Source organism: Schistocerca cancellata, chromosome 7, assembly GCF_023864275.1.
Source record: "Schistocerca cancellata isolate TAMUIC-IGC-003103 chromosome 7, iqSchCanc2.1, whole genome shotgun sequence".
In the NCBI taxonomy this organism is placed as follows: Eukaryota; Metazoa; Arthropoda; class Insecta; order Orthoptera; family Acrididae; genus Schistocerca; species Schistocerca cancellata.
Genome location: NC_064632.1, coordinates 124,154,239 through 124,168,342, shown reverse-complemented (window position 1 = coordinate 124,168,342; position 14,104 = coordinate 124,154,239).

The window sequence follows — 14,104 nt, the reverse complement described above, 5'->3', positions numbered from 1 at the left end:
AACGAGACTTGTAAATTCCATCTTACAGCCTACACTGTGAAAGCTATAAAATATTAAAGAGTGTTATTGATGTGTAAATTGTTTCTGTATTTAATGAGGTGCTACGCATTTTGGTACCAAATTTTAATGTATTGTGTATACTTTCATTTTCATGTAATTGGTAGTTGAAAACAAGATGATTTAATTTTTATTGAAAAAATTAGATTCAGGATTTGTTAATTAATAATACAAATTCATTAATAATTGATGAGTAAAAGTCTAAAAAACCTAATGAGAATCAAATGAGCAACCTTTCGCATAAAAGATGAAAACTCCATATGTGGCTATCTTCTGAATGTGCAGTTGTGTGTGTGTGTGTGTGTGTGTGTGTGTGTGTGTGTGTGTGTGTGTGCGTGTGTGTGTGTGTGTGTGTTTGACAAAGGCCTTGTTGGCCGAAAGCTTATTTTGTGACAGTCCTTTTGTTGTGCTCATCTATGACTCAGCTTCTCCGCTCTGTGGTGTGTAGTAACTATCCTTTTAATAATATTGTTATATTCCATTCTGGATTTTCCATTGTCTAATTTTATCATTAGAATTGACTGGGAATGTGGAAGAAAGATCTAGTTCATTAAAACCTTCATTAGTTGGAGGGTAAAGAAAACACATCCCCAACCAATCAAAAATGATTTAATCAACTCTGTAGGAGATAATTTGCATAGTTAACTCTTATCTTCAGGTGGCATTAGTCTACTTACGACATACAGCACTTGTAACAACTGTACTATACCTAAAGAAATTTCAGTTTTATTCACTTTCACGTTATTTAACATCTTTGTGATGTATGGTGTAAACAGTGCTGTGTTACCCCTTCTAGTATGATAAAAAAAATATTATTATTATTATTATTATTACGTTAAATATATTTCAATTCTATCAATTTAAATCTGTATTTCATACTAGAATGTCGTGTTTCCAGTCTGGCACAGCTTTGCCACAGGAGACACGAAAGCGGTCAAAGACGTCCGTCTTCTGGTCGGCTCCCGATCGTTGTCAGAAGGAGGCTAGGTTTTGATTACGCAAAGACTTCTATTATTTGGAAAAGAACAACCCGGATTTCTTTACGTAATTAGTATGAATTTTATAATTACCTAAGGGACCTTTAATAGTGAACAATAAAATTGCATTTGCAGATGAAATCATTAATAAATGGGTCAGCTATGAGTTGTATAGAAGACAAGGAGCGGCCTTCTGTCTACGACCAGGATGCCGCAGTATTCTCTGCTGTAGTAAAGGCTGTTTGACATTTATAAAAATAATATGGCATGGAGGATAAAAAAGTATAAAGGAAAAGAACAGAATAAGAAGTCTGGTAAACACTAAATATATTCAAACAATTCTCACTAGCAAAATTAGGGCTTATTTATAAACAATACAACTTACATAATTACTTTTCTAACAGTATGGTGCGATCAGATTTCAGCCTGTCCTGTGCTGTCTTCTTGGTTCACGTTTTTCTTTGTCACAAATTATAGTCACTACTTTTCTCCTTTCGTTGAAGACAATTCTTTCACTGTTCAACACCTCCGATAACAATAACTTGCTGATTTACAGTTTCGAACATGAATTACCTTAATTTTATTAATTAATAATGTTGTCTGCACGCTAGCAAGACCGCTCACTTTTTTAACTTAAAGTCGACCTCCTTTACGTTTTCACATAACAAGCAGAAGCACATTAAAATCTGAAGATCTACAAACGTTTTTTACCGTCATCTTTTATTTAGATCGAAGCGGAACGACAGTTCAGCTTCTGTTACAATGTTTCTTTGACTGCGCAATCGATGTATTAGCGTCCGCGCTAGACGCGCATCTTTACAGTTATGTAAATGATACAAAACAAATGTCTTTCAAAGGGTACTCAAAGCTTTCGAAGGACGGAAATACCAATAATATTACATCGCTTCCCGCGTGAGGAGTAATGAGTCTGAAAGATCGTTACGACTCAGGCGCAGTCGTAATATTATTGGATTCACGTACTTAGTGAACGAAGTATTTAAGGATCTCTCCTTGTAGGGAGCAAAACAAACATAACATAAGGCACATAGTACTATATACGTTTCATACTAAGTCGTCAAAGCTACTCACAGTTGCTTGATCATTAACAAACTTGGTTGTGGCATGATGCCATCATAAGTGTTCAAGGATTTAACATAGGTTCTCAAGAATTACTCTCATTCAGTCAATTGAAACATTGAAATACTAACATAGATACAAGTACAAATTAAATACACATACAGATACATATATACATAAATATTGACAACAAGAAAAAATTCGATTACATTATTGGTGCATTTCCACCAATTTTGAACAGAACATAAAAATTTATCAGTCTTTCTCGTAGCGACGTCACTCTTCACTTTGTAGTTGGATGTATTTCCCATGAACTCGGGTGATTTTCACAGGGGAATTCTTTCATCGCCTTTCACTTTTCACTGCACTACAACTGGGGATCACCTTTTCACATTCTGGTGGAAAACACTGGGAATTTCACTATGTGAAGGGGAAAGTGATATTTCTTGACTCGACGATTCATCGGGTCATGTCGGGAATCAGGAAAGTTGATGACTGGTTCAATGACGAATGAGTCAGTTTGGTGGCTGTCTTAATCTCATTCCAATTCATGTTTCAGCACATGAAAATACAGAAAAAAATCTGTATTAGGACTTGCTCATTAACTAGCATCTTAATCTAAGGGAATATAGAGTAAGAATTTAAGACAATAAAAATTACTACATAGACTATGTACATATACATTGTATATTATTCATATTTTGTGTCTAGGTTTTAAATTCTTTCGTTAGCAAATATTAGCAAAACACGTTTCGTCTTGTACAGGTCTTTCTTAAGCAATATATTTAGCAATATTGCCGTAGCAATTTTCATAGTTAAGGAAAAGTCATCATTAGTGTCTTTTTAATGTAAATATAGTAAAATCGTGCGTAGTTTATCAACATTTTATTGTTTTTATGTCCATTTTCATCTCAAATCTGGAGCACGCTCGCGCCCGTTACGGAGAGGAATGCTTATTGTTGAGTACGGGCCGGCGAGCAGTCATTGAATGTTGCCAGAGTGCTTCACAGTCACGTGGTAACGAACTGGCGGTTTAACAGAGTTGGCAGTCCGCGTCCTGCACAAGGCAGATAGTTCAGTGGCTACCAACCCTTCTCTTTTTTTTTTAAATTTGTGCATTTTGTTGAATCGTGGGTACTGGAGCAGCCCGTCAAGGCGACATGGTCAACCTGGACGGTAAATTGACTGCACCAGCGACGAAGAACAGTCATCGATGAAAATGACTACTGTCACCTATTGCAGTGAGTACAATAGCTTGTCTATCCTTTGACTGATAGTCACTGTATCGTCGTTGCAACGTGAGAATACTTGTAATGCTACTTCACACGCGGAACATCACTCGTGTCCATAAGTTTATTACAGTTTTGGTTCACACAAGGGATAACTAGTTTTTCGTGCTCGTACATGTGTCAAATTACGATTTTACACACGTGTCCATCATTTTGTCACTGAGTCACACGCAGCAATCCATACGTGTCCATATAGGTGTCTCTATACCACAGAGTAGCACAGGCAATGCTAAAATTACTTATCATAAAAGGATCATTTACAAAAGAAACATAGTTTTTTTTTTTAAATTACTGTCAAAGACCTAACGAAAAACGTGTTTGCTATTCTGAATGGTGCTTCTGATGCACGTTAGATTTTACATGTATTTTAAATCTGATTCTTTTCCTTTTCTTATTGTTCTATATCAGCCTTTTTTTCGTTTACATCAATAATCAGTAAAATATACCCACTTTGGCGTGCCGAACAGTTCACGTTCAAAACTTCATCTAACAGAAATCGGGAAAATTATTCCTATTTCCTAGGATGCTTATGCTCACAGCAAATCAGATTTACATCACGTTTCGATAAGTAACTGCAGATACGCATTAACCAACGAGCCACGATCGTCAATACACACAACATACACACGTCAAGTCTTTTGAACAATTTCCAAATTTCTTCCCCTACCGGGTAGGGTAGAAAGGTAAGAATGCTAAAGAAGAAAACTACAATAGGATAGTGCAAAGAAATGAAAGATACGAAGATAGATAATAGGTGAAATAATCAGTTGAGCAAATTCATTCTTCGGCTCCACCGTTTTTAGTGTCATCCACGTGGCATAACTTGACTTCAGTATTAAAATGTCGCACAAATCCGCTTCCAAAGCATCTTCAAATATATATCTCAAAATCACGGCATGCGGACATGGCAGAAGAATATAAGCAGACTATCTCAGTCCTCAACTAGGTGTCTTAATATCGAAGGTTTCTGTATAATACTCGTGACATAGGAGTAGTCTCTAAGTTTCTCCAATGCAGGACCTAATTATCATTATAAATGCATATTTCTTAACTGGTTGAATCTTAGTAATAAATAAATTAAAGTTGCTCTCCAGTTGCGGGTACCATTATTAATTTCTTTGTACATTAACTATATGTTGCTGCTTATACTCGGTGTAATCTACAGATTACAATATATCAGTTTTGCATCGTACATGATTCTAGCGACTTAAAATATCAATCCTTTGAAAGCTTAACTTAGGTTAATACTTCACATATACGGACATTCTGGTCTGAATGAGGGATTTAAAGAAAACCTTTACTACTTGGTAAAAAGGAGATTTGCCATAACTTAAAACTAAAGCAGCAGGTGGCACTTTGGCACATCCCTTACTCAATTCAACGACTGCAGTCTTCTCGTGCTCAAGAAACTTAAAACTACCTTAAAACTAAAGCAAATCTTATTTTCCAAATCCGTAGAGTACCTTCTTCAATCACTTCATATCTTTCAAGCTCCATCATTACTTTGTGTCCACCTCACTCAAATAATTACGTCACCTGCAGAATACATGTACATGCTGTTGATTCACATACTTTCTAAACAGATCACACTCTTGTTTCAAGTTGCAGCTTAACATAATAAATGATATTTTTTTAATGTTTTTCATGGTACTTCTTTAGGTCTACATGGTGGTAAAGTCCTTTTATTCGTCCACTAACTGGATCTGCCAACACGTAACAACCAATATGTGGCTTCCTGACTATAACAAACGGTCCTTCGTATAGGTGTTGCCACTTACGATTTTTACGTAAGATGAGAGATGGTTTGAAGTGTGTTCTCAGAAGAACACGCTCGTTCAGGCGATACGACAGAACTTTATTGACATGCTTGTCAAATGCCTTTTTTCTTAAATTGGCATGAGTTGTGAGAGAGATCAGGGCTTGTCTTAACTTATTATCTAGGTTGACTTCTGGACCTTCTATCTTGGGGATGGGATCAGTCCATTCATTGCTTTCCCTTTGCCTGGAGATTAGTTCTGAAGGTGTGAAACTGGTCGAAGTGTGCTTTTAGTTTTCCCCATGTTCATTAGATTGAATTTCGCTCACATTTACTTTTGAAGTACCGGGCGGTACGCTCGGTACGAAGTTTGCTTCCGTATTCCACCTAAGTTGCGAGCTATTTGCCGGAATTTCAGTCGAGATGGTGTGTGTTGGCGGGTTTGCTCGGGCATAATAGATGCGAGAATTTTGAGGTTCATGATTTTGACTTTGATAGTTGGTAAAAGGTGGAGGACTATTCCTAAAGTTTGGAGCATACTGTTTGTATTGCTTGGAAGGATCTGGAGGATTTCTCCCTTGAGAACAGTGCTGGAATCTAGGCTGGTTGCCATACTGCTGTTGACTGTTGGTGTTAATCCAACGTCCTTTTCCATTGAAATTATTATTATTTTGGCGATCGTTATTGTAGTGATAGCGATCATTGTAATTATCTGGTGAATTACCGTATTGCTGTTGTGTTGTCTGGTATATGGGGTGGTACCTGTTTTGATCCTGGAATTTATGTTTCTGCTTCCCGTTACGGCGATAGTAGTTGTTATTATCGCACGGAACGTCGTGTCCTTTACTGTTGTTGGGTTGGTATGACATACCTGAGTCTGCGCCTACACCGTGCGGCTGTGTAGTGTGCGGGCCAAGATTACAATTACTCCGCGCACTAGCACGCACGTCTTCTTGAATCATGTCAAGGTTGTCAAGTACTGACAGAAAAGCCTCCGTGTCGTCGTCACTGACATTTACTAACTTCTCCCTGATTGATACCGGTAGCTTTGACCTAAGGATCATAATTACGTCCTTCTTGGAAATGGGCGTGTCCCAATATTGTATTTTTTGCAGGTATTTCTCGAAGTACCTACGGAGACCAGCACTTCTCGTGTTAAACGGTTCAGCATTATATACTTCCTTTCTAAGGCGTTGTTGTATACCTGAACTCCAGAATTTGTTCAGAAATTGCTTTTCGAAGTCAGCGTAATTATTACATCTGTCAATTACTTCTGTTCCCCAGACAGAACCCTCTCCTTGAATGTAACCTACTATAAAGCGCATACGTTGCTTGTCATCCCAGCTCTCAGGAAAAACACCATTAAATGACTTCAGAAAAACCATTGGGTGGATGTTGCGTTTCTCTGGCAGAAAAGGCTGGAACACGCGGTGCTTGAGAACGCTTTCTTCTTTCATTAGCTCGACAAGAGTTACTTGATCATTCTGGTTGCGTACTAACGGATTCTTACTGCTGTGTCCATGTACAAGTGGAGAGAGTTCTACACGAGACACGGGATTATTATTGTATTCATGTTCCGAAGAAAGCAAGTGTGAACGCTCACTTCTATTGTCATTAGGAAAATCATTGACTTGTCGTTTCAACTGCTCGATTTCCTCAGTGAGGTGTCGTTTCCACTCGGGAAGATCTCGGTGAAAAACTCTACGAATCTCTCCTAATTCAGTGAGAATCGTATCTCCTGATGTACCTGGAGCAGCTAAAACTTCAACTGTGGCTGACTTAACGGCTTCTTTTAAGTCGTGTTGAACCATGTTTTCTATGTACTGTTCCTTAGTCTCGACCCATTCTACAAATTCTTTTCCTATCGTGGAACTTACGTTGGCTGCAGCATCATTCACCCTCTTTTCAATGTTTATTTCGGATAGCGCCTGTGTCAGGTCATTGACCTGGCCTTGCAGAGTGACGACATTGTCTGCAAGCTTGTTTACTTTAGCTCCGACCTCAGCGGATTTTTTTGAAACTTCTGTTGTAACTGCCTGGCAACTTTCGATTTGTACTTTGATGTCTTTGTGCACGTTACCTACTGTGCTCTCACATGCATCTACCTTCTGCAGAATACCTTCTATCCTTTCATTAACTTTAGTACTTAATTCCGAGATATATTCCACCGTGACCGTCCTTATTCTTGCCTCTAAGTTGGCATCAATATTATCTAACCTATTTTTCATTGTACCAATCATGGTATTCAGGTCAAACCATTTTCTCTCTGTCTCCCGTTCCTTTTCTTGTCCATCTCGTTGTTTTTGTAATCTATAAGCTTCCCTTTCCCGTTTCTCCTGTTCTCTTTCTTGAAAAAAAAAAATTCTCATCATTTCAACCATCGAATTTTCTCCCGCTTGCTCTGACGATGATTGCTGTGACGATACGTCACGCACACCATCATCGTCTACCGTTCTCTCCATTCGCGAATCGGGTCTGCCTGTTCCCGTTCGCGAACGTAGTGGGTATGACTTGACAACAATGTCATCACCGTCATCTACACTGTTTGTCGGTTTTCCTTTGTCATCTGCCATGTTTATTTTCAAGTTTGTGACGTAACTGTTCAAAGAAATATTTCGCGGTACGCCGATTGTCAACTCTCAGATGCGCGCGCTGATAGTCAAACGTCACACCGCGGTAGTTGACAATTGCGGAGCTATACCGGGTAGAAGACAAGATGGCACCTAACTTTGAAAATAAGTGACAAACACCTACTAGACACTTAATCCAGCTATTATGGCATCCATCTTGTGTTCTTAAACGTAGCAACAATGAAGATTCTAATAATGCTAACAAATAAACTTTGCATGAAGAGATGATCAGAAATGAATTCTAACTACGTAAATAAGCAACTCTGCAAGGAAATAACAGCGATAGGATAAAATGAAGCAGTAAGGAAAGAAATTCTGGAAATCAGTTTTTTTTTTAATACAAGACGCGAGATTTTATGCGTAATGAATACTGTACTTACATCAGTCGTTTTGCGCACTGCTGTTATTTTTCGAATTTTTTTTTACCCTTTTTTTTAATGCTTCCACGGTTTCGTTCAGTACTTCCTTTACGGCTTCCCGATGTCCACCGGATGATGTCATGAAACATTAACAGAACAGATTAAAAAATTTTTATCAGGTCCCTGTTCGGGCGCCACATCTAGTATGATAAAAAAAATTATTATTATTATTATTACTACGTTAAATATATTTCAATTCTATCAATTTAAATCTGTATTTCATACTAGAATGTCGTGTTTCCAGTCTGGCACAGCTTTGCCACAGGAGACACGAAAGCGGTCGAAGACGTCCGTCTTCTGGTCGGCTCCTGATCGTTGTCAGAAGGAGGCTAGGTTTTGATTACGCAAAGACTTCTATTATTTGGAAACGAACAACCCGGATTTCTTTACGTAATTAGTATGAATTTTATAATTACCTAAGGGACCTTTAATAGTGAACAATAAAATTGCATTTGCAGATGAAATCATTAATAAATGGGTCAGCTATGAGTTGTATAGAAGACAAGGAGCGGCCTTCTGTCTACGACCAGGATGCCGCAGTATTCTCTGCTGTAGTAAAGGCTGTTTGACATTTATAAAAATAATATGGCATGGAGGATAAAAAAGTATAAAGGAAAAGAACAGAATAAGAAGTCTGGTAAACACTAAATATATTCAAACAATTCTCACTAGCAAAATTAGGGCTTATTTATAAACAATACAACTTACATAATTACTTTTCTAACAGTATGGTGCGATCAGATTTCAGCCTGTCCTGTGCTGTCTCCTTGGTTCACGTTTTTCTTTGTCACAAATTATAGTCACTACTTTTCTCCTTTCGTTGAAGACAATTCTTTCACTGTTCAACACCTCCGATAACAATAACTTGCTGATTTACAGTTTCGAACATGAATTACCTTAATTTTATTAATTAATAATGTTGTCTGCACGCTAGCAAGACCGCTCACTTTTTTAACTTAAAGTCGACCTCCTTTACGTTTTCACATAACAAGCAGAAGCACATTAAAATCTGAAGATCTACAAACGTTTTTTACCGTCATCTTTTATTTAGATCGAAGCGGAACGACAGTTCAGCTTCTGTTACAATGTTTCTTTGACTGCGCAATCGATGTATTAGCGTCCGCGCTAGACGCGCATCTTTACAGTTATGTAAATGATACAAAACAAATGTCTTTCAAAGGGTACTCAAAGCTTTCGAAGGACGGAAATACCAATAATATTACACCCTCTTATGACCATATAAGGGAATCAAACTAAACACGTGCTGATTGATGGGAACTGTGAGAAGGCCTGTTTAAAATTTTGAAATAGAATTTTTGAAATACTAAAGCATAACTGTAGTCAGTTATGAAGAAAGTAATAAGTAAAAAAGTAAATAAGATAGAGATAATAACTGAATGTTTTAAACAGTATCAAAAAGAAGCATGTATCTTTAAAGTATTGTAAACTGAAAAGAATAAATGAAAGATAGTGCAGTCTTATACATGGGGGCAGGCAGCCTTGGCATACAATGGAAAGAAGAACCAGGCAAAGTAGTGCTTTGGGGAAGATGTGTATGTTGTGGGGGTGGGGGGTTAGGTTCTGCAATTCGTAAGTTTGTACTTTAACAGCGTTCAGGTATTCACCCACTAATCAGGTTAAGTATGCCCATCATGTTGAACAGAACCAGGTGAATTGTGCTGAGGAAAAGGGATGTCAAACAGTGATTGATGGCATGTCATCAGTTTGTGCATGTACACAATTAGTATTTTAACAAAGTTTAGGTTTTCATGTGCCAAGCCACTGAGGCAATCTCTAGCCATTATATCTTTTCAGATATTAGCAGTCATATCTGACAATGAATTGGTAGAAACCCTCTCAGCAAGAACGATAGTGATGTGGTTATTGCAATACCTGTGAACGTTTGGGCAGTTTTTATTTGGAGAAATTTGAGTAAAACAGTAGAAGGAAGGCACCAAGGAAACAAACAGTTCACGTAATTCTGAAGATTTTGTGGTGAACCATCTAAAGATTGACACCATAATTCACTGGACTGAGAAATGCGTGTTTGATTTTATAACTTGTCATAAATTCTATGGAATATTATACTTGCTTATTTGTCCCTGATTTCGTTCAAAGCACAGACAAGGAAAGAATTGCAAGAAGATGAAGGGTAAGCATTTCACAAGATTCTGCGTGTAATACATGGTTGAGCAGTGCAATTCGAAATGTGAGTACTGTCAAAATGGATAAGTGGAGGTCAACCACGTGCCTGGTGTACCAGTGTTTGTTGCACTAAATAATATAAAAGATTGCCGTTTGATTAAACACATTCTCATAAAATCTCAGTTAAATTGCAAAACATTTACTAGCTGTGTTCACTTAATTTTTTAGAAAAGACACCATAGTTTGTGTAGACACCTGGAATATTTCCGTAACACTGACTGTTACCTTAAAACTCATTATAAAAATCCTCTGAGATACTTTGACCTTAAGGTATTTTTCTTTGTGGGAAGTCAGTGTCATTTTCTATAATACACTAAACTCTTGCTAATACGGTCCTCAGTAGTCCGGCCTCTCAGTAATCCGGCACACTTCCAGCTTCTAGTTGTTCAACCCGATATGACGCCTTCAATAATGAAATTTCGTCTGCAACATTGTTGTTAGTTAATTATAATTTTCAACATTCCTGTACACTTTGAAATTGTGGCTCTCCTTAATGGATCATTATCATGGCTTCTAAAAGGAAACCCATTATGCTTAACCTAAAGCAGCAACTCAAAATTAGACATAAACTGAATTGACGTTCTCCGCAGAAAACCATTGTTGCTGGCTACAGTGTTGGACGAGCAACTATTAATGACCAAACTGCAGCAGAAAAGAGGTAATCATAAGCTCACAGGAAAGTTACGATGAAACTGGTGACGAAGAGGACATAGGAGGAGAAAACATGAGGATATCTCAGACTGCTGGTGCTGAAGCTGGAGACGGCATCCTGGAGTACATCATGCAACATTATGCATGGCAGGATGTATGAAATGCTTGTAAAGCCATTGTGTGATGAAGCGTACTGCAGTCGCGTATCATCATGGAGACGATCAAAATTTTGGGACATGTTTTGTAGTGAATGACGAGTGATACTAATATGCATGTAGACACTCAAGAACTAAGTTTGTTGTACAAGTGAATGTATCTTTTGATTTGATAATGTACGATCCCTATGTGTTTATGCTAAATTTTAGACACTCTAAACAATCCGGCACGTCCTCTAATCTGGCACCCATATGTGCAAGGAATGGCCAGTTTAGCAAGAGTCTAGTGTATATGTATTGGACGCATTGCTTTTTAAGCTTAAACATTGTATTCTGGCATTGTTTATTTTGCCCATCCTGGCGGACTGAAGTAGTTGGTGATGTAATTATTCCAAATTTTGATGTAATTTTAACAAAAGTGATTTCTAAATGACCTTAGTTTGTTGATGCAGTAACCTATGTAAAACTCAGACTGTATGTAAGAAATAGACTCTAATCGAAAGCAAAATCTACAGCAGATGCAACAAAACTTAGTCATAAATTTCATGCAGGTAGATACTATTGAAGTTGTTGGCCATTGGACAACAGAGCTGAGCACTAATATATTGCATTCACGGTCCATATCGAAGGTTGAGTTACAAGAGTTGACTTATCTGCTGGAAGTGTGTTTGGTTTTTAGAGCCATACCAATTACAAAATTGAGAGCAATCGAAATAGAATGGTTTTCTGGCAAGATTTTGATGTGGTCTGAAATTGTATAACACATCTTGCTGGTAAGAATAATGGTAGCTTGGCATAATAAAAATCACAGAACAATTAATGAAGTCTGATTGGAAAAATTTAGCCTCGTGCCATTACATATTGTCATATCAGCAGATGAAGAAGCCAAATCTTTGAAAAGTTAACAGAAATGTTACTCTTGTAGAGGCAAGTTTGGCTCCTAGAGAGCACAATTAGCTGTAAGGACCGTAGTAAAAGGAATGAACACCGTTTTTATTACCAGAATAGAAGTCTACAATTCAGACATACTGTCAGTCCAAAAATTTTCGAGACTGGATTAATAAAAAACAGATAAATGTTAAGATAGTGGTTTTAATGCTTCAGATGTTCTGCATAGTCTCCCCCCACATGATCACAATGCACAGAACATTGAACTATTTGAAACTGTCAGATGTCCTTCTTTGGGATATTGTACAACTCACCTGCCACAACAGGCTTGAATGTAATTGGATAGATAAAAAACCTACTCAACAAGTGATGGCAGGAGAACACTCTTATGTTGTTTTGTGGTCCTCAGTCCAGAAACTGGGTTGATGCAGCTCTCCATGCTACTCTATCCTATGCAACCTTCATCATCTCCGAGTAACGACTGCAACCTACATCCTTCAGAGTCTGCTTAGTGTATTCATCCCCTTGGTCTCCCTCTACAATTTTTACCCTCCATGCTTCCCTCCAATACTAAATTGGTGATCCCTTGAAGTCTCAGAATGTGTCCTACCAACTGATCCCTTCTAGTCAAGTTGTGCCACAAATTCCTCTTCTCCCCAATCTAATCATCAGCATTCTTCTGTAGCACTACATTTTGAAAACTTTTAATCTCTTCTTGTCTGAACTATTTAGCATCCATGTTTCACTTCCATACAAAACTTTCAGAAAAGGCTTCCTGGCACCTAAATCTGTACTCAATGTTAACACATTTATCTTCTTCAGAAACGCTTTCCTTGCCATAGCCAGTCTACATTTTAAATCCTCTCTACTTTGACCATCATCAGTTATTTTGCTCTCCAAATAGTAAAGCTCATTTACTACTTTAAGTATCTAATTCTTTACTTTAAGTATACTATACTATACTTTAAGTATCTAATTCCTTCAGCATCACTATTCATTAGCCACGTTCTGCTTTTGTTGATATTCATCTTATATCCTTCATTCAAGACACTGTCAATTCCATTCAATTGCTCTTTCAGGTCCTTTGCTGTCTCTGACAGAATTAAAATGTCATTGGCGAACCTCAAAGTTTTTATTTCTTCTCCATGGATTTTAATTCCTACTCCAAATTTTTCTTTTGTTTCCTTTACTGCTTGTTCAGCATAGATATTGAATAACATCGGGGGAAGGCTACAACCCCGTCTTACTCCCTTCCCAACCACTGCTTCCCTTTCATGCCCCTCGACTCTTATAACTGCCATCTGGTTTCTGTACAAATTGTAAATAGCCTTTCGCTCCCTGTATTCTACCCTTGCCACCTTCAGAATTTGAAAGAGAGTATTCCAGTCAACATTGTCAAAAGCTTTCTCCAAGTCTACGAGGTCAGTTTTTTGTCCCATTCTTCGTCCACTCATCTTGATCAACCAGGAGTAAAATATTGTGCGAGGGGTGCTCATAGAATCCTGATTTCGTTATTACCTAACCTAATCGACAGTTATCAATATGCTATCTTGCCTGACAGTCACAAGCACATTTCCTCGCTTCTTATCTGCTAGTCACAAAAGTATCCTAGCCCAATTTCCTTTTCATAATCCAGCGTCATTTGCAGCATAAGTCTACTAATTTTTGTTTTACTTAAAACTGTGTAAAAGATGTTTGCATTGTTGTCATTTTGATCTTTAATATTGTGCTCCGATATATAGCCTTAATTTCTTCTTACTATTTTTTGGCCTTAGTATTACCTCCACAAGCAGTGTCACTGCTGTTAGTTTTCTGTACGTTTTCCTACTGAAAGTACATCTTCAGGTCGCGATGTTCGTACAAATTGTTACATTTCTGTTCCGTGGGTTGTTGTTGTTGTTGTGGTGGTCTTCAGTCCTGAGACTGGTTTGATGCAGCTCTCCATGCTACTCTATCCTGTGCAAGCTTCTTCATCTCCCTACTGCAACCTACATCCTTCT